The sequence below is a fragment of the Carassius carassius genome, chromosome 1 (assembly GCF_963082965.1).
Source record: "Carassius carassius chromosome 1, fCarCar2.1, whole genome shotgun sequence".
Classification (NCBI taxonomy): domain Eukaryota; kingdom Metazoa; phylum Chordata; class Actinopteri; order Cypriniformes; family Cyprinidae; genus Carassius; species Carassius carassius.
In genome coordinates, this window is record NC_081755.1 from 4,720,673 (window position 1) to 4,738,574 (window position 17,902).

At 51.9% G+C, this 17,902-nt stretch overlaps 28 non-coding genes across 28 annotated transcripts; all 28 read left to right on the forward strand.

Annotated features, from left to right (window-relative positions):
• Positions 1 to 24: 24 nt before the first annotated feature.
• trnan-guu (transfer RNA asparagine (anticodon GUU)) lies at positions 25 to 98 on the forward strand. Its single transcript has one exon. It is a non-coding gene; the product is annotated as a tRNA-Asn (tRNA).
• An 807-nt stretch (positions 99 to 905) lies between these two features.
• Positions 906 to 978, forward strand: trnak-cuu (transfer RNA lysine (anticodon CUU)). Its single transcript has one exon. It is a non-coding gene; the product is annotated as a tRNA-Lys (tRNA).
• Positions 979 to 1,127: 149 nt separating this feature from the next.
• Positions 1,128 to 1,201, forward strand: trnan-guu (transfer RNA asparagine (anticodon GUU)). Its single transcript has one exon. It is a non-coding gene; the product is annotated as a tRNA-Asn (tRNA).
• Positions 1,202 to 2,237: 1,036 nt separating this feature from the next.
• Positions 2,238 to 2,311, forward strand: trnan-guu (transfer RNA asparagine (anticodon GUU)). Its single transcript has one exon. It is a non-coding gene; the product is annotated as a tRNA-Asn (tRNA).
• Positions 2,312 to 3,125: 814 nt separating this feature from the next.
• Positions 3,126 to 3,198, forward strand: trnak-cuu (transfer RNA lysine (anticodon CUU)). The gene has a single exon. It is a non-coding gene; the product is annotated as a tRNA-Lys (tRNA).
• Positions 3,199 to 3,347: 149 nt separating this feature from the next.
• Positions 3,348 to 3,421, forward strand: trnan-guu (transfer RNA asparagine (anticodon GUU)). Its single transcript has one exon. It is a non-coding gene; the product is annotated as a tRNA-Asn (tRNA).
• Positions 3,422 to 4,590: 1,169 nt separating this feature from the next.
• trnak-cuu (transfer RNA lysine (anticodon CUU)) lies at positions 4,591 to 4,663 on the forward strand. The gene has a single exon. It is a non-coding gene; the product is annotated as a tRNA-Lys (tRNA).
• Positions 4,664 to 4,812: 149 nt separating this feature from the next.
• On the forward strand, positions 4,813 to 4,886 carry trnan-guu (transfer RNA asparagine (anticodon GUU)). Its single transcript has one exon. It is a non-coding gene; the product is annotated as a tRNA-Asn (tRNA).
• Positions 4,887 to 5,689: 803 nt separating this feature from the next.
• On the forward strand, positions 5,690 to 5,762 carry trnak-cuu (transfer RNA lysine (anticodon CUU)). Its single transcript has one exon. It is a non-coding gene; the product is annotated as a tRNA-Lys (tRNA).
• A 149-nt stretch (positions 5,763 to 5,911) lies between these two features.
• trnan-guu (transfer RNA asparagine (anticodon GUU)) lies at positions 5,912 to 5,985 on the forward strand. Its single transcript has one exon. It is a non-coding gene; the product is annotated as a tRNA-Asn (tRNA).
• A 794-nt stretch (positions 5,986 to 6,779) lies between these two features.
• Positions 6,780 to 6,852, forward strand: trnak-cuu (transfer RNA lysine (anticodon CUU)). Its single transcript has one exon. It is a non-coding gene; the product is annotated as a tRNA-Lys (tRNA).
• Positions 6,853 to 7,001: 149 nt separating this feature from the next.
• On the forward strand, positions 7,002 to 7,075 carry trnan-guu (transfer RNA asparagine (anticodon GUU)). The gene has a single exon. It is a non-coding gene; the product is annotated as a tRNA-Asn (tRNA).
• Positions 7,076 to 7,882: 807 nt separating this feature from the next.
• trnak-cuu (transfer RNA lysine (anticodon CUU)) lies at positions 7,883 to 7,955 on the forward strand. Its single transcript has one exon. It is a non-coding gene; the product is annotated as a tRNA-Lys (tRNA).
• A 149-nt stretch (positions 7,956 to 8,104) lies between these two features.
• Positions 8,105 to 8,178, forward strand: trnan-guu (transfer RNA asparagine (anticodon GUU)). The gene has a single exon. It is a non-coding gene; the product is annotated as a tRNA-Asn (tRNA).
• Positions 8,179 to 9,214: 1,036 nt separating this feature from the next.
• trnan-guu (transfer RNA asparagine (anticodon GUU)) lies at positions 9,215 to 9,288 on the forward strand. The gene has a single exon. It is a non-coding gene; the product is annotated as a tRNA-Asn (tRNA).
• An 814-nt stretch (positions 9,289 to 10,102) lies between these two features.
• Positions 10,103 to 10,175, forward strand: trnak-cuu (transfer RNA lysine (anticodon CUU)). Its single transcript has one exon. It is a non-coding gene; the product is annotated as a tRNA-Lys (tRNA).
• A 149-nt stretch (positions 10,176 to 10,324) lies between these two features.
• trnan-guu (transfer RNA asparagine (anticodon GUU)) lies at positions 10,325 to 10,398 on the forward strand. Its single transcript has one exon. It is a non-coding gene; the product is annotated as a tRNA-Asn (tRNA).
• A 1,397-nt stretch (positions 10,399 to 11,795) lies between these two features.
• On the forward strand, positions 11,796 to 11,868 carry trnak-cuu (transfer RNA lysine (anticodon CUU)). Its single transcript has one exon. It is a non-coding gene; the product is annotated as a tRNA-Lys (tRNA).
• A 149-nt stretch (positions 11,869 to 12,017) lies between these two features.
• Positions 12,018 to 12,091, forward strand: trnan-guu (transfer RNA asparagine (anticodon GUU)). Its single transcript has one exon. It is a non-coding gene; the product is annotated as a tRNA-Asn (tRNA).
• An 803-nt stretch (positions 12,092 to 12,894) lies between these two features.
• Positions 12,895 to 12,967, forward strand: trnak-cuu (transfer RNA lysine (anticodon CUU)). The gene has a single exon. It is a non-coding gene; the product is annotated as a tRNA-Lys (tRNA).
• Positions 12,968 to 13,116: 149 nt separating this feature from the next.
• On the forward strand, positions 13,117 to 13,190 carry trnan-guu (transfer RNA asparagine (anticodon GUU)). The gene has a single exon. It is a non-coding gene; the product is annotated as a tRNA-Asn (tRNA).
• An 814-nt stretch (positions 13,191 to 14,004) lies between these two features.
• trnak-cuu (transfer RNA lysine (anticodon CUU)) lies at positions 14,005 to 14,077 on the forward strand. Its single transcript has one exon. It is a non-coding gene; the product is annotated as a tRNA-Lys (tRNA).
• Positions 14,078 to 14,226: 149 nt separating this feature from the next.
• Positions 14,227 to 14,300, forward strand: trnan-guu (transfer RNA asparagine (anticodon GUU)). The gene has a single exon. It is a non-coding gene; the product is annotated as a tRNA-Asn (tRNA).
• An 812-nt stretch (positions 14,301 to 15,112) lies between these two features.
• On the forward strand, positions 15,113 to 15,185 carry trnak-cuu (transfer RNA lysine (anticodon CUU)). Its single transcript has one exon. It is a non-coding gene; the product is annotated as a tRNA-Lys (tRNA).
• A 149-nt stretch (positions 15,186 to 15,334) lies between these two features.
• On the forward strand, positions 15,335 to 15,408 carry trnan-guu (transfer RNA asparagine (anticodon GUU)). The gene has a single exon. It is a non-coding gene; the product is annotated as a tRNA-Asn (tRNA).
• Positions 15,409 to 16,444: 1,036 nt separating this feature from the next.
• Positions 16,445 to 16,518, forward strand: trnan-guu (transfer RNA asparagine (anticodon GUU)). Its single transcript has one exon. It is a non-coding gene; the product is annotated as a tRNA-Asn (tRNA).
• An 814-nt stretch (positions 16,519 to 17,332) lies between these two features.
• trnak-cuu (transfer RNA lysine (anticodon CUU)) lies at positions 17,333 to 17,405 on the forward strand. The gene has a single exon. It is a non-coding gene; the product is annotated as a tRNA-Lys (tRNA).
• A 149-nt stretch (positions 17,406 to 17,554) lies between these two features.
• On the forward strand, positions 17,555 to 17,628 carry trnan-guu (transfer RNA asparagine (anticodon GUU)). The gene has a single exon. It is a non-coding gene; the product is annotated as a tRNA-Asn (tRNA).
• Positions 17,629 to 17,902: the final 274 nt, after the last annotated feature.

Here is a 17,902-nt window from a genome sequence, read left to right on the forward strand (position 1 = left end):
TACCCATATGAGCATACACCGCCAGTCTCTGTGGCGCAATAGGCTAGCGCGTTCGGCTGTTAACCGAAAGGATGGTGGTTCGAGCCCACCCAGGGACGAAGGAAGCTTTTCACAGCCTTGTCGGCAAGAACAGAATTTAGCACACCTGACGCATGCGTGGAGCAGCGTCCGTAGCCCCTTTTGAGAGTGAACAGCTTTGCGAGTCGTCTTGTGTTAAAAGAAGACAAAGGGTGCTAAGTGAATGTTTGTGTCAGCTCAAGTTTGCTGTGGCGTGTACGCGGAGTGTTCGTGTTTTGTTTTCCGGGTGGTAGAGGCCTGTGTGTGAAGGGAGGTCCTGATCAAAACTCTCTCTAAGAGCGCCACAAAATGCCACCAAAATGGCTTTCCAGTCATATGCTGTCGGAGTTTGCAAACGGTATTCACACAGCGAGACAGAACTCCATACCTGGAACGTTTGATGAGTTGGCTGAACTAATAGCCTTTCATGCTGTTGAACAAGAGCTCTGCTCGTTCAATCTGTATTCCCCAGCAACAGGCATGGCTAAAACAAACAGAGAACACTCTAAGCCAGGGGTGTCCAAACTCTGTCCTGGAGGGCCCCTGTCAGGTAGAGTTTCGCTCCAGCCAGCTCCATCAGACCTGCCTGGAAGTTTCTAGTCTACGTGGTGAGAGCGGGATCAGCAGCTTCAGGTGTGTTTCTTTGTGCTTGGAGCCAAGCTCGGCAGGACAAGGAACCTCCAGGATAGAGTTGGGACACCCCTGCTCTAAGCCTACCGCTAGGCTTTACCCCAACCTTACCCGCGAGATGTTTTGTCAGCCTGTGCGAGAAGCGAGGCTCCGTTTTGCACATGAAATGTTTGGCACTTATCAAAACAGCGGTCAGCCTTGATCATTTGACTACATTCGCCTGGCTAGCTCAGTCGGTAGAGCATGAGACTCTTAATCTCAGGGTCGTGGGTTCGAGCCCCACGTTGGGCGTGACCTTTAGCTCTCTCTCGCCCCTCCCAACGGGTGTCATTCTCTTGACCTCAGTTTGCTGACACAGGACTAGTGCTGCAGTTAACCTGTGAGACGCGGCCAGCTTCAAATTGTTTTGTGACCGTTACCCATAGGAGCATACACCGCCAGTCTCTGTGGCGCAATAGGCTAGCGCGTTCGGCTGTTAACCGAAAGGATGGTGGTTCAAGCCCACCCAGGGAAGAAGGAAGCTTTTCACAGCCTTGTCGGCAAGCACAGAATTTAGCACACGTGTCCGCTGACGCATGCGTGGAGCAGCGTCCGTAGCCCCTTTTGAGAGTGAACAGCTTTGCGAGTCGTCTTGTGTTAAAAGAAGACAAAGGGTGCTAAGTGAATGTTTGTGTCAGCTTAAGTTTGCTGTGGCGTGTACGCGGAGTGTTCATGTTTTGTTTTCCGGGTGGTAGAGGCCTGTGTGTGAAGGGAGGTCCTGATCAAAACTCTCTCTAAGAGCGCCACAAAATGCCACCAAAATGGCTTTCCAGTCATATGCTGTCGGAGTTTGCAAACGGTATTCACACAGCGAGACAGAACTCCATACCTGGAACGTTTGATGAGTTGGCCGAATTAATAGCCTTTCAGGCTGTTGGACAAGAGCTCTGCTCGTTCAATCTGTATTGCCCAGCAACAGGCATGGCTAAAACAAACAGAGAACAGTCTAAGCCAGGGTTGTCCAAACTCTGTCCTGGAGGGCCCCTGTCAGGTAGAGTTTCGCTCCAGCCAGCTCCATCAGACCTGCCTGGAAGTTTCTAGTCTCCGTGGTGAGAGCGGGATCAGCAGCTTCAGGTGTGTTTCTTTGTGCTTGGAGCCAAGCTCGGCAGGACAAGGAACCTCCAGGATAGAGTAGGGACACCCGTGCTCTAAGCCTACCGCTAGGCTTTACCCCAACCTTACCCGCGGGATGTTTTGTCAGCCTGTGCGAGAAGCGAGGCTCCGTTTTGCGCATGAAATGTTTGGCACTTATCAAAACAGCAGTCAGCCTTGATCATTTGACTACATTCGTCCGGCTAGCTCAGTCGGTAGAGCATGAGATTCTTAATCTCAGGGTCGTGGGTTTAGCCACACGTTGGGCGTGCCCCTATAGCTCTCTCTCGCCCCTCCCAACGGGTGTCATTCTCTTGAACTCAGATTGCTTACGCAGGACTAGTTTTGCAGTTAACCTGTGAGACGCGCCCAGCTTCAAATTGTTTTGTGACCGTTACCCACAGGAGCAGACACCGCCAGTCTCTGTGGCGCAATAGGCTAGCGCGTTCGGCTGTTAACTGAAAGGATGGTGGTTCAAGCCCACCCAGGGACGAAAGAAGCTTTTCACAGCCATGTCGGCAAGCACAGAATTTAGCACACGTGTCCGCTGACGCATGCGTGGAGCAGCGTCCGTAGCCCCTTTTGAGAGTGAACAGCTTTGCGAGTCGTCTTGTGTTAAAAGAAGACAAAGGGTGCTAAGTGAATGTTTGTGTCAGCTTAAGTTTGCTGTGGCGTGTACGCGGAGTGTTCATGTTTTGTTTTCCGGGTGGTAGAGGCCTGTGTGTGAAGGGAGTTCCTGATCAAAACTCTCTCTAGGAGCGCCACAAAATGCCACCAAAATGGCTTTCCAGTCATATGCTGTCGGAGTTTGCAAATGGTATTCACACAGCGAGACAGAACTCCATACCTGGAACGTTTGATGAGTTGGCTGAACTAATAGCCTTTCAGGCTGTTGAACAAGAGCTCTGCTCGTTCAATCTGTATTCCCCAGCAACAGGCATGGCTAAAACAAACAGAGAACACTCTAAGCCAGGGGTGTCCAAACTCTGTCCTGGAGGGCCCCTGTCAGGTAGAGTTTCGCTCCAGCCAGCTCCATCAGACCTGCCTGGAAGTTTCTAGTCTACGGGGTGAGAGCGGGATCAGCAGCTTCAGGTGTGTTTCTTTGTGCTTGGAGCCAAGCTCAGCAGGACAAGGAACCTCCAGGATAGAGTTGGGACACCCCTGCTCTAAGCCTACCGCTAGGCTTTACCCCAACCTTACCCGCGAGATGTTTTGTCAGCCTGTGCGAGAAGCGAGGCTCTGTTTTGCGCATGAAATGTTTGGCACTTATCAAGACAGCGGTCAGCCTTGATCATTTGTCTACATTCGCCCGGCTAGCTCAGTCGGTAGAGCATGAGACTCTTAATCTCAGGGTCGTGGGTTCGAGCCCCACGTTGGGCGTGACCTTTAGCTCTCTCTCGCCCCTCCCAACGGGTGTCATTCTCTTGACCTCAGTTTGCTGACACAGGACTAGTGCTGCAGTTAACCTGTGAGACGCGGCCAGCTTTAAATTGTTTTGTGACCGTTACCCATAGGAGCATACACCGCCAGTCTCTGTGGCGCAATAGGCTAGCGCGTTTGGCTGTTAACCGAAAGGATGGTGGTTCAAGCCCACCCAGGGACGAAGGAAGCTTTTCACAGCCTTGTCGGCAAGCACAGAATTTAGCACACGTGTCCGCTGACGCATGCGTGGAGCAGCGTCCGTAGCCCCTTTTGAGAGTGAACAGCTTTGCGAGTCGTCTTGTGTTAAAAGAAGACAAAGGGTGCTAAGTGAATGTTTGTGTCAGCTTAAGTTTGCTGTGGCGTGTACGCGGAGTGTTCATGTTTTGTTTTCCGGGTGGTAGAGGCCTGTGTGTGAAGGGAGGTCCTGATCAAAACTCCCTCTAGGAGCGCCACAAAATGCCACCAAAATGGCTTTCCAGTCGTATGCTGTCGGAGTTTGCAAATGGTATTCACACAGCGAGACAGAACTCCATACCTGGAACGTTTGATGAGTTGGCTGAACTAATAGCCTTTCAGGCTGTTGAACAAGAGCTCTGCTCATTCAATCTGTATTGCCCAGCAACAGGCATGGCTAAAACAAACAGAGAACACTCTAAGCCAGGGGTGTCCAAACTCTGTCCTGGAGGGCCCCTGTCAGGTAGAGTTTCGCTCCAGCCAGCTCCATCAGACCTGCCTGGAAGTTTCTAGTCTCCGTGGTGAGAGCGGGATCAGCAGCTTCAGGTGTGTTTCTTTGTGCTTGGAGCCAAGCTCGGCAGGACAAGGAACCTCCAGGATAGAGTAGGGACACCCGTGCTCTAAGCCTACCGCTAAGCTTTACCCCAACCTTACCCGCGAGATGTTTTGTCAGCCTGTGCGAGAAGCAAGGCTCCGTTTTGCGCATGAAATGTTTGGCACTTATCAAAACAGCGGTCAGCCTTGATCATTTGACTACATTCGCCTGGCTAGCTCAGTCGGTAGAGCATGAGACTCTTAATCTGGAGGGCCCCTGTCAGGTAGAGTTTCGCTCCAGCTAGCTCCATCAGACCTGCCTGGAAGTTTCTAGTCTCCGTGGTGAGAGCGGGATCAGCAGCTTCAGGTGTGTTTCTTTGTGCTTGGAGCCAAGCTCGGCAGGACAAGGAACCTCCAGGATAGAGTTGGGACACCCCTGCTCTAAGCCTACCACTAGGCTTTACCCCAACCTTACCCGCGAGATGTTTTGTCAGGCTGTGCGAGAAGCGAGGCTCCGTTTTGCGCATGAAATGTTTGGCACTTATCAAAACAGTGGTCAGCCTTGATCATTTGACTACATTCTCCCGGCTAGCTCAGTCGGTAGAGCATGAGACTCTTAATCTCAGGGTCGTGGGTTCGAGCCCCACGTTGGGCGTGCCCTTTAGCTCTCTCTTGCCCCTCCCAACGGGTGTCATTCTCTTGACCTCAGTTTGCTGACACAGGACTAGTGCTGCAGTTAACCTGTGAGACGCGGCCAGCTTCAAATTGTTTTGTGACCGTTACCCATAGGAGCATACACCGCCAGTCTCTGTGGCGCAATAGGCTACCGCGTTCGGCTGTTAACCGAAAGGATGGTGGTTCGAGCCCACCCAGGGACGAAGGAAGCTTTTCACAGCCTTGTCGGCAAGAACAGAATTTAGCACACGTGTCCGCTGACGCATGCGTGGAGCAGCGTCCGTAGCCCCTGTTGAAAGTGAACAGCTTTGCAAGTCGTCTTGTGTTAAAAGAAGACAAAGGGTGCTAAGTGAATGCTTGTGTCAGCTCAAGTTTGCTGCGGAGTATTCGTGTTTTGTTTTCCGGGTGGTAGAGGCCTGTGTGTGAAGGCAGGTCCTGATCAAAACTCTCTCTAAGAGCGCCACAAAATGCCACCAAAATGGCTTTCCAGTCATATGCTGTCGGAGTTTGCAAACGGTATTCACACAGCGAGACAGAACTCCATACCTGGAACTTTTGATGAGTTGGCTGAACTAATAGCCTTTCAGGCTGTTGGACAAGAGCTCTGCTCGTTCAATCTGTATTGCCCAGCAACAGGCATGGCTAAAACAAACAGAGAACAGTCTAAGCCAGGGGTGTCCAAACTCTGTCCTGGAGGGCCCCTGTCAGGTAGAGTTTCGCTCCAGCCAGCTCCATCAGACCTGCCTGGAAGTTTCTAGTCTACGTGGTGAGAGCGGGATCAGCAGCTTCAGGTGTGTTTCTTTGTGCTTGGAGCCAAGCTCGGCAGGACAAGGAACCTCCAGGATAGAGTAGGGACACCCCTGCTCTAAGCCTACCGCTAGGCTTTACCCCAACCTTACCCGCGAGATGTTTTGTCAGCCTGTGCGAGAAGCGAGGCTCTGTTTTGCGCATGAAATGTTTGGCACTTATCAAGACAGCGGTCAGCCTTGATCATTTGACTACATTCGCCCGGCTAGCTCAGTCGGTAGAGCATGAGACTCTTAATCTCAGGGTCGTGGGTTCGAGCCCCACGTTGGGCGTGACCTTTAGCTCTCTCTCGCCCCTCCCAACGGGTGTCATTCTCTTGAACTCAGATTGCTTACGCAGGACTAGTTTTGCAGTTAACCTGTGAGACGCGCCCAGCTTCAAATTGTTTTGTGACCGTTACTCACAGGAGCAGACACCGCCAGTCTCTGTGGCGCAATAGGCTAGCGCGTTCGGCTGTTAACCGAAAGGATGGTGGTTCAAGCCCACCCAGGGACGAAAGAAGCTTTTCACAGCCATGTCGGCAAGCACAGAATTTAGCATGCGTGGAGCAGCGTCCGTATCCCCTTTTGAGAGTGAACAGCTTTGCAAGTCGTCTTGTGTTAAAAGAAGACAAAGGGTGCTAAGTGAATGCTTGTGTCAGCTCAAGTTTGCTGTGGCGTGTACGCGGAGTGTTCATGTTTTGTTTTCCGGGTGGTAGAGGCCTGTGTGTAAAGGGAGTTCCTGATCAAAACTCTCTAAGAGCGCCACAAAATGCCACCAAAATGGCTTTCCAGTCATATGCTGTCGGAGTTTGCAAACGGTATTCACACAGCGAGACAGAACTCCATACCTGGAACGTTTGATGAGTTGGCTGAACTAATAGCCTTTCAGGCTGTTGGACAAGAGCTCTGCTCGTTCAATCTGTATTCCCCAGCAACAGGCATGGCTAAAACAAACAGAGAACACTCTAAGCCAGGGGTGTCCAAACTCTGTCCTGGAGGGCCCCTGTCAGGTAGAGTTTCGCTCCAGCCAGCTCCATCAGACCTGCCTGGAAGTTTCTAGTCTACGTGGTGAGAGCGAGATCAGCAGCTTCAGGTGTGTTTCTTTGTGCTTGGAGCCAAGCTCGGCAGGACAAGGAACCTCCAGGATAGAGTAGGGACACCCCTGCTCTAAGCCTACCGCTAGGCTTTACCCCAACCTTACCCGCGAGATGTTTTGTCAGCCTGTGCGAGAAGCGAGGCTCCGTTTTGCGCATGAAATGTTTGGCACTTATCAAAACAGCAGTCAGCCTTGATCATTTGACTACATTCGCCCGGCTAGCTCAGTCGGTAGAGCATGAGACTCTTAATCTCAGGGTCGTGGTTTCGAGCCCCACGTTGGGCGTGCCCTTTAGCTCTCTCTCGCCCCTCCCAACGGGTGTCATTCTCTTGACCTCAGTTTGCTGACACAGGACTAGTGCTGCAGTTAACCTGTGAGACGCGGCCAGCTTCAAATTGTTTTGTGACCGTTACCCATATGAGCATACACCGCCAGTCTCTGTGGCGCAATATGCTAGCGCGTTCGGCTGTTAACCGAAAGGATGGTGGTTCGAGCCCACCCAGGGACGAAGGAAGCTTTTCACAGCCTTGTCGGCAAGAACAGAATTTAGCACACCTGACGCATGCGTGGAGCAGCGTCCGTAGCCCCTTTTGAGAGTGAACAGCTTTGCGAGTCGTCTTGTGTTAAAAGAAGACAAAGGGTGCTAAGTGAATGTTTGTGTCAGCTCAAGTTTGCTGTGGCGTGTACGCGGAGTGTTCGTGTTTTGTTTTCCGGGTGGTAGAGGCCTGTGTGTGAAGGGAGGTCCTGATCAAAACTCTCTCTAAGAGCGCCACAAAATGCCACCAAAATGGCTTTCCAGTCATATGCTGTCGGAGTTTGCAAACGGTATTCACACAGCGAGACAGAACTCCATACCTGGAACGTTTGATGAGTTGGCTGAACTAATAGCCTTTCATGCTGTTGAACAAGAGCTCTGCTCGTTCAATCTGTATTCCCCAGCAACAGGCATGGCTAAAACAAACAGAGAACACTCTAAGCCAGGGGTGTCCAAACTCTGTCCTGGAGGGCCCCTGTCAGGTAGAGTTTCGCTCCAGCCAGCTCCATCAGACCTGCCTGGAAGTTTCTAGTCTACGTGGTGAGAGCGGGATCAGCAGCTTCAGGTGTGTTTCTTTGTGCTTGGAGCCAAGCTCGGCAGGACAAGGAACCTCCAGGATAGAGTTGGGACACCCCTGCTCTAAGCCTACCGCTAGGCTTTACCCCAACCTTACCCGCGAGATGTTTTGTCAGCCTGTGCGAGAAGCGAGGCTCCGTTTTGCGCATGAAATGTTTGGCACTTATCAAAACAGCGGTCAGCCTTGATCATTTGACTACATTCGCCTGGCTAGCTCAGTCGGTAGAGCATGAGACTCTTAATCTCAGGGTCGTGGGTTCGAGCCCCACGTTGGGCGTGACCTTTAGCTCTCTCTCGCCCCTCCCAACGGGTGTCATTCTCTTGACCTCAGTTTGCTGACACAGGACTAGTGCTGCAGTTAACCTGTGAGACGCGGCCAGCTTCAAATTGTTTTGTGACCGTTACCCATAGGAGCATACACCGCCAGTCTCTGTGGCGCAATAGGCTAGCGCGTTCGGCTGTTAACCGAAAGGATGGTGGTTCAAGCCCACCCAGGGAAGAAGGAAGCTTTTCACAGCCTTGTCGGCAAGCACAGAATTTAGCACACGTGTCCGCTGACGCATGCGTGGAGCAGCGTCCGTAGCCCCTTTTGAGAGTGAACAGCTTTGCGAATCGTCTTGTGTTAAAAGAAGACAAAGGGTGCTAAGTGAATGTTTGTGTCAGCTTAAGTTTGCTGTGGCGTGTACGCGGAGTGTTCATGTTTTGTTTTCCGGGTGGTAGAGGCCTGTGTGTGAAGGGAGGTCCTGATCAAAACTCTCTCTAAGAGCGCCACAAAATGCCACCAAAATGGCTTTCCAGTCATATGCTGTCGGAGTTTGCAAACGGTATTCACACAGCGAGACAGAACTCCATACCTGGAACGTTTGATGAGTTGGCCGAATTAATAGCCTTTCAGGCTGTTGGACAAGAGCTCTGCTCGTTCAATCTGTATTGCCCAGCAACAGGCATGGCTAAAACAAACAGAGAACAGTCTAAGCCAGGGGTGTCCAAACTCTGTCCTGGAGGGCCCCTGTCAGGTAGAGTTTCGCTCCAGCCAGCTCCATCAGACCTGCCTGGAAGTTTCTAGTCTCCGTGGTGAGAGCGGGATCAGCAGCTTCAGGTGTGTTTCTTTGTGCTTGGAGCCAAGCTCGGCAGGACAAGGAACCTCCAGGATAGAGTAGGGACACCCGTGCTCTAAGCCTACCGCTAGGCTTTACCCCAACCTTACCCGCGGGATGTTTTGTCAGCCTGTGCGAGAAGCGAGGCTCCGTTTTGCGCATGAAATGTTTGGCACTTATCAAAACAGCAGTCAGCCTTGATCATTTGACTACATTCGTCCGGCTAGCTCAGTCGGTAGAGCATGAGATTCTTAATCTCAGGGTCGTGGGTTTAGCCACACGTTGGGCGTGCCCCTATAGCTCTCTCTCGCCCCTCCCAACGGGTGTCATTCTCTTGAACTCAGATTGCTTACGCAGGACTAGTTTTGCAGTTAACCTGTGAGACGCGCCCAGCTTCAAATTGTTTTGTGACCGTTACCCACAGGAGCAGACACCGCCAGTCTCTGTGGCGCAATAGGCTAGCGCGTTCGGCTGTTAACTGAAAGGATGGTGGTTCAAGCCCACCCAGGGACGAAAGAAGCTTTTCACAGCCATGTCGGCAAGCACAGAATTTAGCACACGTGTCCGCTGACGCATGCGTGGAGCAGCGTCCGTAGCCCCTTTTGAGAGTGAACAGCTTTGCGAGTCGTCTTGTGTTAAAAGAAGACAAAGGGTGCTAAGTGAATGTTTGTGTCAGCTTAAGTTTGCTGTGGCGTGTACGCGGAGTGTTCATGTTTTGTTTTCCGGGTGGTAGAGGCCTGTGTGTGAAGGGAGGTCCTGATCAAAACTCTCTCTAGGAGCGCCACAAAATGCCACCAAAATGGCTTTCCAGTCATATGCTGTCGGAGTTTGCAAATGGTATTCACACAGCGAGACAGAACTCCATACCTGGAACGTTTGATGAGTTGGCTGAACTAATAGCCTTTCAGGCTGTTGAACAAGAGCTCTGCTCGTTCAATCTGTATTCCCCAGCAACAGGCATGGCTAAAACAAACAGAGAACACTCTAAGCCAGGGGTGTCCAAACTCTGTCCTGGAGGGCCCCTGTCAGGTAGAGTTTCGCTCCAGCCAGCTCCATCAGACCTGCCTGGAAGTTTCTAGTCTACGGGGTGAGAGCGGGATCAGCAGCTTCAGGTGTGTTTCTTTGTGCTTGGAGCCAAGCTCAGCAGGACAAGGAACCTCCAGGATAGAGTTGGGACACCCCTGCTCTAAGCCTACCGCTAGGCTTTACCCCAACCTTACCCGCGAGATGTTTTGTCAGCCTGTGCGAGAAGCGAGGCTCTGTTTTGCGCATGAAATGTTTGGCACTTATCAAGACAGCGGTCAGCCTTGATCATTTGTCTACATTCGCCCGGCTAGCTCAGTCGGTAGAGCATGAGACTCTTAATCTCAGGGTCGTGGGTTCGAGCCCCACGTTGGGCGTGACCTTTAGCTCTCTCTCGCCCCTCCGAACGGGTGTCATTCTCTTGACCTCAGTTTGCTGACACAGGACTAGTGCTGCAGTTAACCTGTGAGACGCGGCCAGCTTTAAATTGTTTTGTGACCGTTACCCATAGGAGCATACACCGCCAGTCTCTGTGGCGCAATAGGCTAGCGCGTTTGGCTGTTAACCGAAAGGATGGTGGTTCAAGCCCACCCAGGGACGAAGGAAGCTTTTCACAGCCTTGTCGGCAAGCACAGAATTTAGCACACGTGTCCGCTGACGCATGCGTGGAGCAGCGTCCGTAGCCCCTGTTGAGAGTGAACAGCTTTGCAAGTCGTCTTGTGTTAAAAGAAGACAAAGGGTGCTAAGTGAATGCTTGTGTCAGCTCAAGTTTGCTGCGGAGTATTCGTGTTTTGTTTTCCGGGTGGTAGAGGCCTGTGTGTGAAGGCAGGTCCTGATCAAAACTCTCTCTAAGAGCGCCACAAAATGCCACCAAAATGGCTTTCCAGTCATATGCTGTCGGAGTTTGCAAACGGTATTCACACAGCGAGACAGAACTCCATACCTGGAACGTTTGATGAGTTGGCTGAACTAATAGCCTTTCAGGCTTAAGCTTAAGTTTGCTGTGGCGTGTACGCGGAGTGTTCATGTTTTGTTTTCCGGGTGGTAGAGGCCTGTGTGTGAAGGGAGGTCCTGATCAAAACTCCCTCTAGGAGCGCCACAAAATGCCACCAAAATGGCTTTCCAGTCGTATGCTGTCGGAGTTTGCAAATGGTATTCACACAGCGAGACAGAACTCCATACCTGGAACGTTTGATGAGTTGGCTGAACTAATAGCCTTTCAGGCTGTTGAACAAGAGCTCTGCTCATTCAATCTGTATTGCCCAGCAACAGGCATGGCTAAAACAAACAGAGAACACTCTAAGCCAGGGGTGTCCAAACTCTGTCCTGGAGGGCCCCTGTCAGGTAGAGTTTCGCTCCAGCCAGCTCCATCAGACCTGCCTGGAAGTTTCTAGTCTCCGTGGTGAGAGCGGGATCAGCAGCTTCAGGTGTGTTTCTTTGTGCTTGGAGCCAAGCTCGGCAGGACAAGGAACCTCCAGGATAGAGTAGGGACACCCGTGCTCTAAGCCTACCGCTAAGCTTTACCCCAACCTTACCCGCGAGATGTTTTGTCAGCCTGTGCGAGAAGCAAGGCTCCGTTTTGCGCATTAAATGTTTGGCACTTATCAAAACAGCGGTCAGCCTTGATCATTTGACTACATTCGCCTGGCTAGCTCAGTCGGTAGAGCATGAGACTCTTAATCTGGAGGGCCCCTGTCAGGTAGAGTTTCGCTCCAGCTAGCTCCATCAGACCTGCCTGGAAGTTTCTAGTCTCCGTGGTGAGAGCGGGATCAGCAGCTTCAGGTGTGTTTCTTTGTGCTTGGAGCCAAGCTCGGCAGGACAAGGAACCTCCAGGATAGAGTTGGGACACCCCTGCTCTAAGCCTACCACTAGGCTTTACCCCAACCTTACCCGCGAGATGTTTTGTCAGGCTGTGCGAGAAGCGAGGCTCCGTTTTGCGCATGAAATGTTTGGCACTTATCAAAACAGCGGTCAGCCTTGATCATTTGACTACATTCTCCCGGCTAGCTCAGTCGGTAGAGCATGAGACTCTTAATCTCAGGGTCGTGGGTTCGAGCCCCACGTTGGGCGTGCCCTTTAGCTCTCTCTTGCCCCTCCCAACGGGTGTCATTCTCTTGACCTCAGTTTGCTGACACAGGACTAGTGCTGCAGTTAACCTGTGAGACGCGGCCAGCTTCAAATTGTTTTGTGACCGTTACCCATAGGAGCATACACCGCCAGTCTCTGTGGCGCAATAGGCTACCGCGTTCGGCTGTTAACCGAAAGGATGGTGGTTCGAGCCCACCCAGGGACGAAGGAAGCTTTTCACAGCCTTGTCGGCAAGAACAGAATTTAGCACACGTGTCCGCTGACGCATGCGTGGAGCAGCGTCCGTAGCCCCTGTTGAGAGTGAACAGCTTTGCAAGTCGTCTTGTGTTAAAAGAAGACAAAGGGTGCTAAGTGAATGCTTGTGTCAGCTCAAGTTTGCTGCGGAGTATTCGTGTTTTGTTTTCCGGGTGGTAGAGGCCTGTGTGTGAAGGCAGGTCCTGATCAAAACTCTCTCTAAGAGCGCCACAAAATGCCACCAAAATGGCTTTCCAGTCATATGCTGTCGGAGTTTGCAAACGGTATTCACACAGCGAGACAGAACTCCATACCTGGAACGTTTGATGAGTTGGCTGAACTAATAGCCTTTCAGGCTGTTGGACAAGAGCTCTGCTCGTTCAATCTGTATTGCCCAGCAACAGGCATGGCTAAAACAAACAGAGAACAGTCTAAGCCAGGGGTGTCCAAACTCTGTCCTGGAGGGCCCCTGTCAGGTAGAGTTTCGCTCCAGCCAGCTCCATCAGACCTGCCTGGAAGTTTCTAGTCTACGTGGTGAGAGCGGGATCAGCAGCTTCAGGTGTGTTTCTTTGTGCTTGGAGCCAAGCTCGGCAGGACAAGGAACCTCCAGGATAGAGTAGGGACACCCCTGCTCTAAGCCTACCGCTAGGCTTTACCCCAACCTTACCCGCGAGATGTTTTGTCAGACTGTGCGAGAAGCGAGGCTCTGTTTTGCGCATGAAATGTTTGGCACTTATCAAGACAGCGGTCAGCCTTGATCATTTGACTACATTCGCCCGGCTAGCTCAGTCGGTAGAGCATGAGACTCTTAATCTCAGGGTCGTGGGTTCGAGCCCCACGTTGGGCGTGACCTTTAGCTCTCTCTCGCCCCTCCCAACGGGTGTCATTCTCTTGACCTCAGTTTGCTGACACAGGACTAGTGCTGCAGTTAACCTGTGAGACGCGGCCAGCTTTAAATTGTTTTGTGACCGTTACCCATAGGAGCATACACCGCCAGTCTCTGTGGCGCAATAGGCTAGCGCGTTTGGCTGTTAACCGAAAGGATGGTGGTTCAAGCCCACCCAGGGACGAAGGAAGCTTTTCACAGCCTTGTCGGCAAGCACAGAATTTAGCACACGTGTCCGCTGACGCATGCGTGGAGCAGTGTCCGTAGCCCCTTTTGAGAGTGAACAGCTTTGCGAGTCGTCTTGTGTTAAAAGAAGACAAAGGGTGCTAAGTGAATGTTTGTGTCAGCTTAAGTTTGCTGTGGCGTGTACGCGGAGTGTTCATGTTTTGTTTTCCGGGTGGTAGAGGCCTGTGTGTGAAGGGAGGTCCTGATCAAAACTCCCTCTAGGAGCGCCACAAAATGCCACCAAAATGGCTTTCCAGTTGTATGCTGTCGGAGTTTGCAAATGGTATTCACACAGCGAGACAGAACTCCATACCTGGAACGTTTGATGAGTTGGCTGAACTAATAGCCTTTCAGGCTGTTGAACAAGAGCTCTGCTCATTCAATCTGTATTGCCCAGCAACAGACATGGCTAAAACAAACAGAGAACACTCTAAGCCAGGGGTGTCCAAACTCTGTCCTGGAGGGCCCCTGTCAGGTAGAGTTTCGCTCCAGCCAGCTCCATCAGACCTGCCTGGAAGTTTCTAGTCTCCGTGGTGAGAGCGGGATCAGCAGCTTCAGGTGTGTTTCTTTGTGCTTGGAGCCAAGCTCGGCAGGACAAGGAACCTCCAGGATAGAGTAGGGACACCCGTGCTCTAAGCCTACCGGTAGGCTTTACCCCAACCTTACCCGCGGGATGTTTTGTCAGCCTGTGCGAGAAGCGAGGCTCCGTTTTGCGCATGAAATGTTTGGCACTTATCAAAACAGCGGTCAGCCTTGATCATTTGACTACATTCGTCCGGCTAGCTCAGTCGGTAGAGCATGAGATTCTTAATCTCAGGGTCGTGGGTTTGAGCCCCTCGTTGGGCGTGCCCTTTAGCTCTCTCTTGCCCCTCCCAACGGGTGTCATTCTCTTGACCTCAGTTTGCTGACGCAGGACTAGTGCTGCAGTTAACCTGTGAGACGCGGCCAGCTTCAAATTGTTTTGTGACCGTTACCCATAGGAGCATACACCGCCAGTCTCTGTGGCGCAATAGGCTAGCGCGTTCGGCTGTTAACCGAAAGGATGGTGGTTCGAGCCCACCCAGGGACGAAGGAAGCTTTTCACAGCCTTGTCGGCAAGAACAGAATTTAGCACACGTGTCCGCTGACGCATGCGTGGAGCAGCGTCCGTAGCCCCTTTTGAGAGTGAACAGCTTTGCAAGTCGTCTTGTGTTAAAAGAAGACAAAGGGTGCTAAGTGAATGCTTGTGTCAGCTCAAGTTTGCTGTGGCGTGTACGCGGAGTGTTCATGTTTTGTTTTCCGGGTGGTAGAGGCCTGTGTGTAAAGGGAGTTCCTGATCAAAACTCTCTAAGAGCGCCACAAAATGCCACCAAAATGGCTTTCCAGTCATATGCTGTCGGAGTTTGCAAACGGTATTCACACAGCGAGACAGAACTCCATACCTGGAACGTTTGATGAGTTGGCTGAACTAATAGCCTTTCAGGCTGTTGGACAAGAGCTCTGCTCGTTCAATCTGTATTCCCCAGCAACAGGCATGGCTAAAACAAACAGAGAACACTCTAAGCCAGGGGTGTCCAAACTCTGTCCTGGAGGGCCCCTGTCAGGTAGAGTTTCGCTCCAGCCAGCTCCATCAGACCTGCCTGGAAGTTTCTAGTCTACGTGGTGAGAGCGGGATCAGCAGCTTCAGGTGTGTTTCTTTGTGCTTGGAGCCAAGCTCGGCAGGACAAGGAACCTCCAGGATAGAGTTGGGACACCCCTGCTCTAAGCCTACCGCTAGGCTTTACCCCAACCTTACCCGCGAGATGTTTTGTCAGCCTGTGCGAGAAGCGAGGCTCCGTTTTGCACATGAAATGTTTGGCACTTATCAAAACAGCGGTCAGCCTTGATCATTTGACTACATTCGCCTGGCTAGCTCAGTCGGTAGAGCATGAGACTCTTAATCTCAGGGTCGTGGGTTCGAGCCCCACGTTGGGCGTGACCTTTAGCTCTCTCTCGCCCCTCCCAACGGGTGTCATTCTCTTGACCTCAGTTTGCTGACACAGGACTAGTGCTGCAGTTAACCTGTGAGACGCGGCCAGCTTCAAATTGTTTTGTGACCGTTACCCATAGGAGCATACACCGCCAGTCTCTGTGGCGCAATAGGCTAGCGCGTTCGGCTGTTAACCGAAAGGATGGTGGTTCAAGCCCACCCAGGGAAGAAGGAAGCTTTTCACAGCCTTGTCGGCAAGCACAGAATTTAGCACACGTGTCCGCTGACGCATGCGTGGAGCAGCGTCCGTAGCCCCTTTTGAGAGTGAACAGCTTTGCGAGTCGTCTTGTGTTAAAAGAAGACAAAGGGTGCTAAGTGAATGTTTGTGTCAGCTTAAGTTTGCTGTGGCGTGTACGCGGAGTGTTCATGTTTTGTTTTCCGGGTGGTAGAGGCCTGTGTGTGAAGGGAGGTCCTGATCAAAACTCTCTCTAAGAGCGCCACAAAATGCCACCAAAATGGCTTTCCAGTCATATGCTGTCGGAGTTTGCAAACGGTATTCACACAGCGAGACAGAACTCCATACCTGGAACGTTTGATGAGTTGGCCGAATTAATAGCCTTTCAGGCTGTTGGACAAGAGCTCTGCTCGTTCAATCTGTATTGCCCAGCAACAGGCATGGCTAAAACAAACAGAGAACAGTCTAAGCCAGGGTTGTCCAAACTCTGTCCTGGAGGGCCCCTGTCAGGTAGAGTTTCGCTCCAGCCAGCTCCATCAGACCTGCCTGGAAGTTTCTAGTCTCCGTGGTGAGAGCGGGATCAGCAGCTTCAGGTGTGTTTCTTTGTGCTTGGAGCCAAGCTCGGCAGGACAAGGAACCTCCAGGATAGAGTAGGGACACCCGTGCTCTAAGCCTACCGCTAGGCTTTACCCCAACCTTACCCGCGGGATGTTTTGTCAGCCTGTGCGAGAAGCGAGGCTCCGTTTTGCGCATGAAATGTTTGGCACTTATCAAAACAGCAGTCAGCCTTGATCATTTGACTACATTCGTCCGGCTAGCTCAGTCGGTAGAGCATGAGATTCTTAATCTCAGGGTCGTGGGTTTAGCCACACGTTGGGCGTGCCCCTATAGCTCTCTCTCGCCCCTCCCAACGGGTGTCATTCTCTTGAACTCAGATTGCTTACGCAGGACTAGTTTTGCAGTTAACCTGTGAGACGCGCCCAGCTTCAAATTGTTTTGTGACCGTTACCCACAGGAGCAGACACCGCCAGTCTCTGTGGCGCAATAGGCTAGCGCGTTCGGCTGTTAACTGAAAGGATGGTGGTTCAAGCCCACCCAGGGACGAAAGAAGCTTTTCACAGCCATGTCGGCAAGCACAGAATTTAGCACACGTGTCCGCTGACGCATGCGTGGAGCAGCGTCCGTAGCCCCTTTTGAGAGTGAACAGCTTTGCGAGTCGTCTTGTGTTAAAAGAAGACAAAGGGTGCTAAGTGAATGTTTGTGTCAGCTTAAGTTTGCTGTGGCGTGTACGCGGAGTGTTCATGTTTTGTTTTCCGGGTGGTAGAGGCCTGTGTGTGAAGGGAGGTCCTGATCAAAACTCTCTCTAGGAGCGCCACAAAATGCCACCAAAATGGCTTTCCAGTCATATGCTGTCGGAGTTTGCAAATGGTATTCACACAGCGAGACAGAACTCCATACCTGGAACGTTTGATGAGTTGGCTGAACTAATAGCCTTTCAGGCTGTTGAACAAGAGCTCTGCTCGTTCAATCTGTATTCCCCAGCAACAGGCATGGCTAAAACAAACAGAGAACACTCTAAGCCAGGGGTGTCCAAACTCTGTCCTGGAGGGCCCCTGTCAGGTAGAGTTTCGCTCCAGCCAGCTCCATCAGACCTGCCTGGAAGTTTCTAGTCTACGGGGTGAGAGCGGGATCAGCAGCTTCAGGTGTGTTTCTTTGTGCTTGGAGCCAAGCTCAGCAGGACAAGGAACCTCCAGGATAGAGTTGGGACACCCCTGCTCTAAGCCTACCGCTAGGCTTTACCCCAACCTTACCCGCGAGATGTTTTGTCAGCCTGTGCGAGAAGCGAGGCTCTGTTTTGCGCATGAAATGTTTGGCACTTATCAAGACAGCGGTCAGCCTTGATCATTTGTCTACATTCGCCCGGCTAGCTCAGTCGGTAGAGCATGAGACTCTTAATCTCAGGGTCGTGGGTTCGAGCCCCACGTTGGGCGTGACCTTTAGCTCTCTCTCGCCCCTCCCAACGGGTGTCATTCTCTTGACCTCAGTTTGCTGACACAGGACTAGTGCTGCAGTTAACCTGTGAGACGCGGCCAGCTTTAAATTGTTTTGTGACCGTTACCCATAGGAGCATACACCGCCAGTCTCTGTGGCGCAATAGGCTAGCGCGTTTGGCTGTTAACCGAAAGGATGGTGGTTCAAGCCCACCCAGGGACGAAGGAAGCTTTTCACAGCCTTGTCGGCAAGCACAGAATTTAGCACACGTGTCCGCTGACGCATGCGTGGAGCAGCGTCCGTAGCCCCTTTTGAGAGTGAACAGCTTTGCGAGTCGTCTTGTGTTAAAAGAAGACAAAGGGTGCTAAGTGAATGTTTGTGTCAGCTTAAGTTTGCTGTGGCGTGTACGCGGAGTGTTCATGTTTTGTTTTCCGGGTGGTAGAGGCCTGTGTGTGAAGGGAGGTCCTGATCAAAACTCCCTCTAGGAGCGCCACAA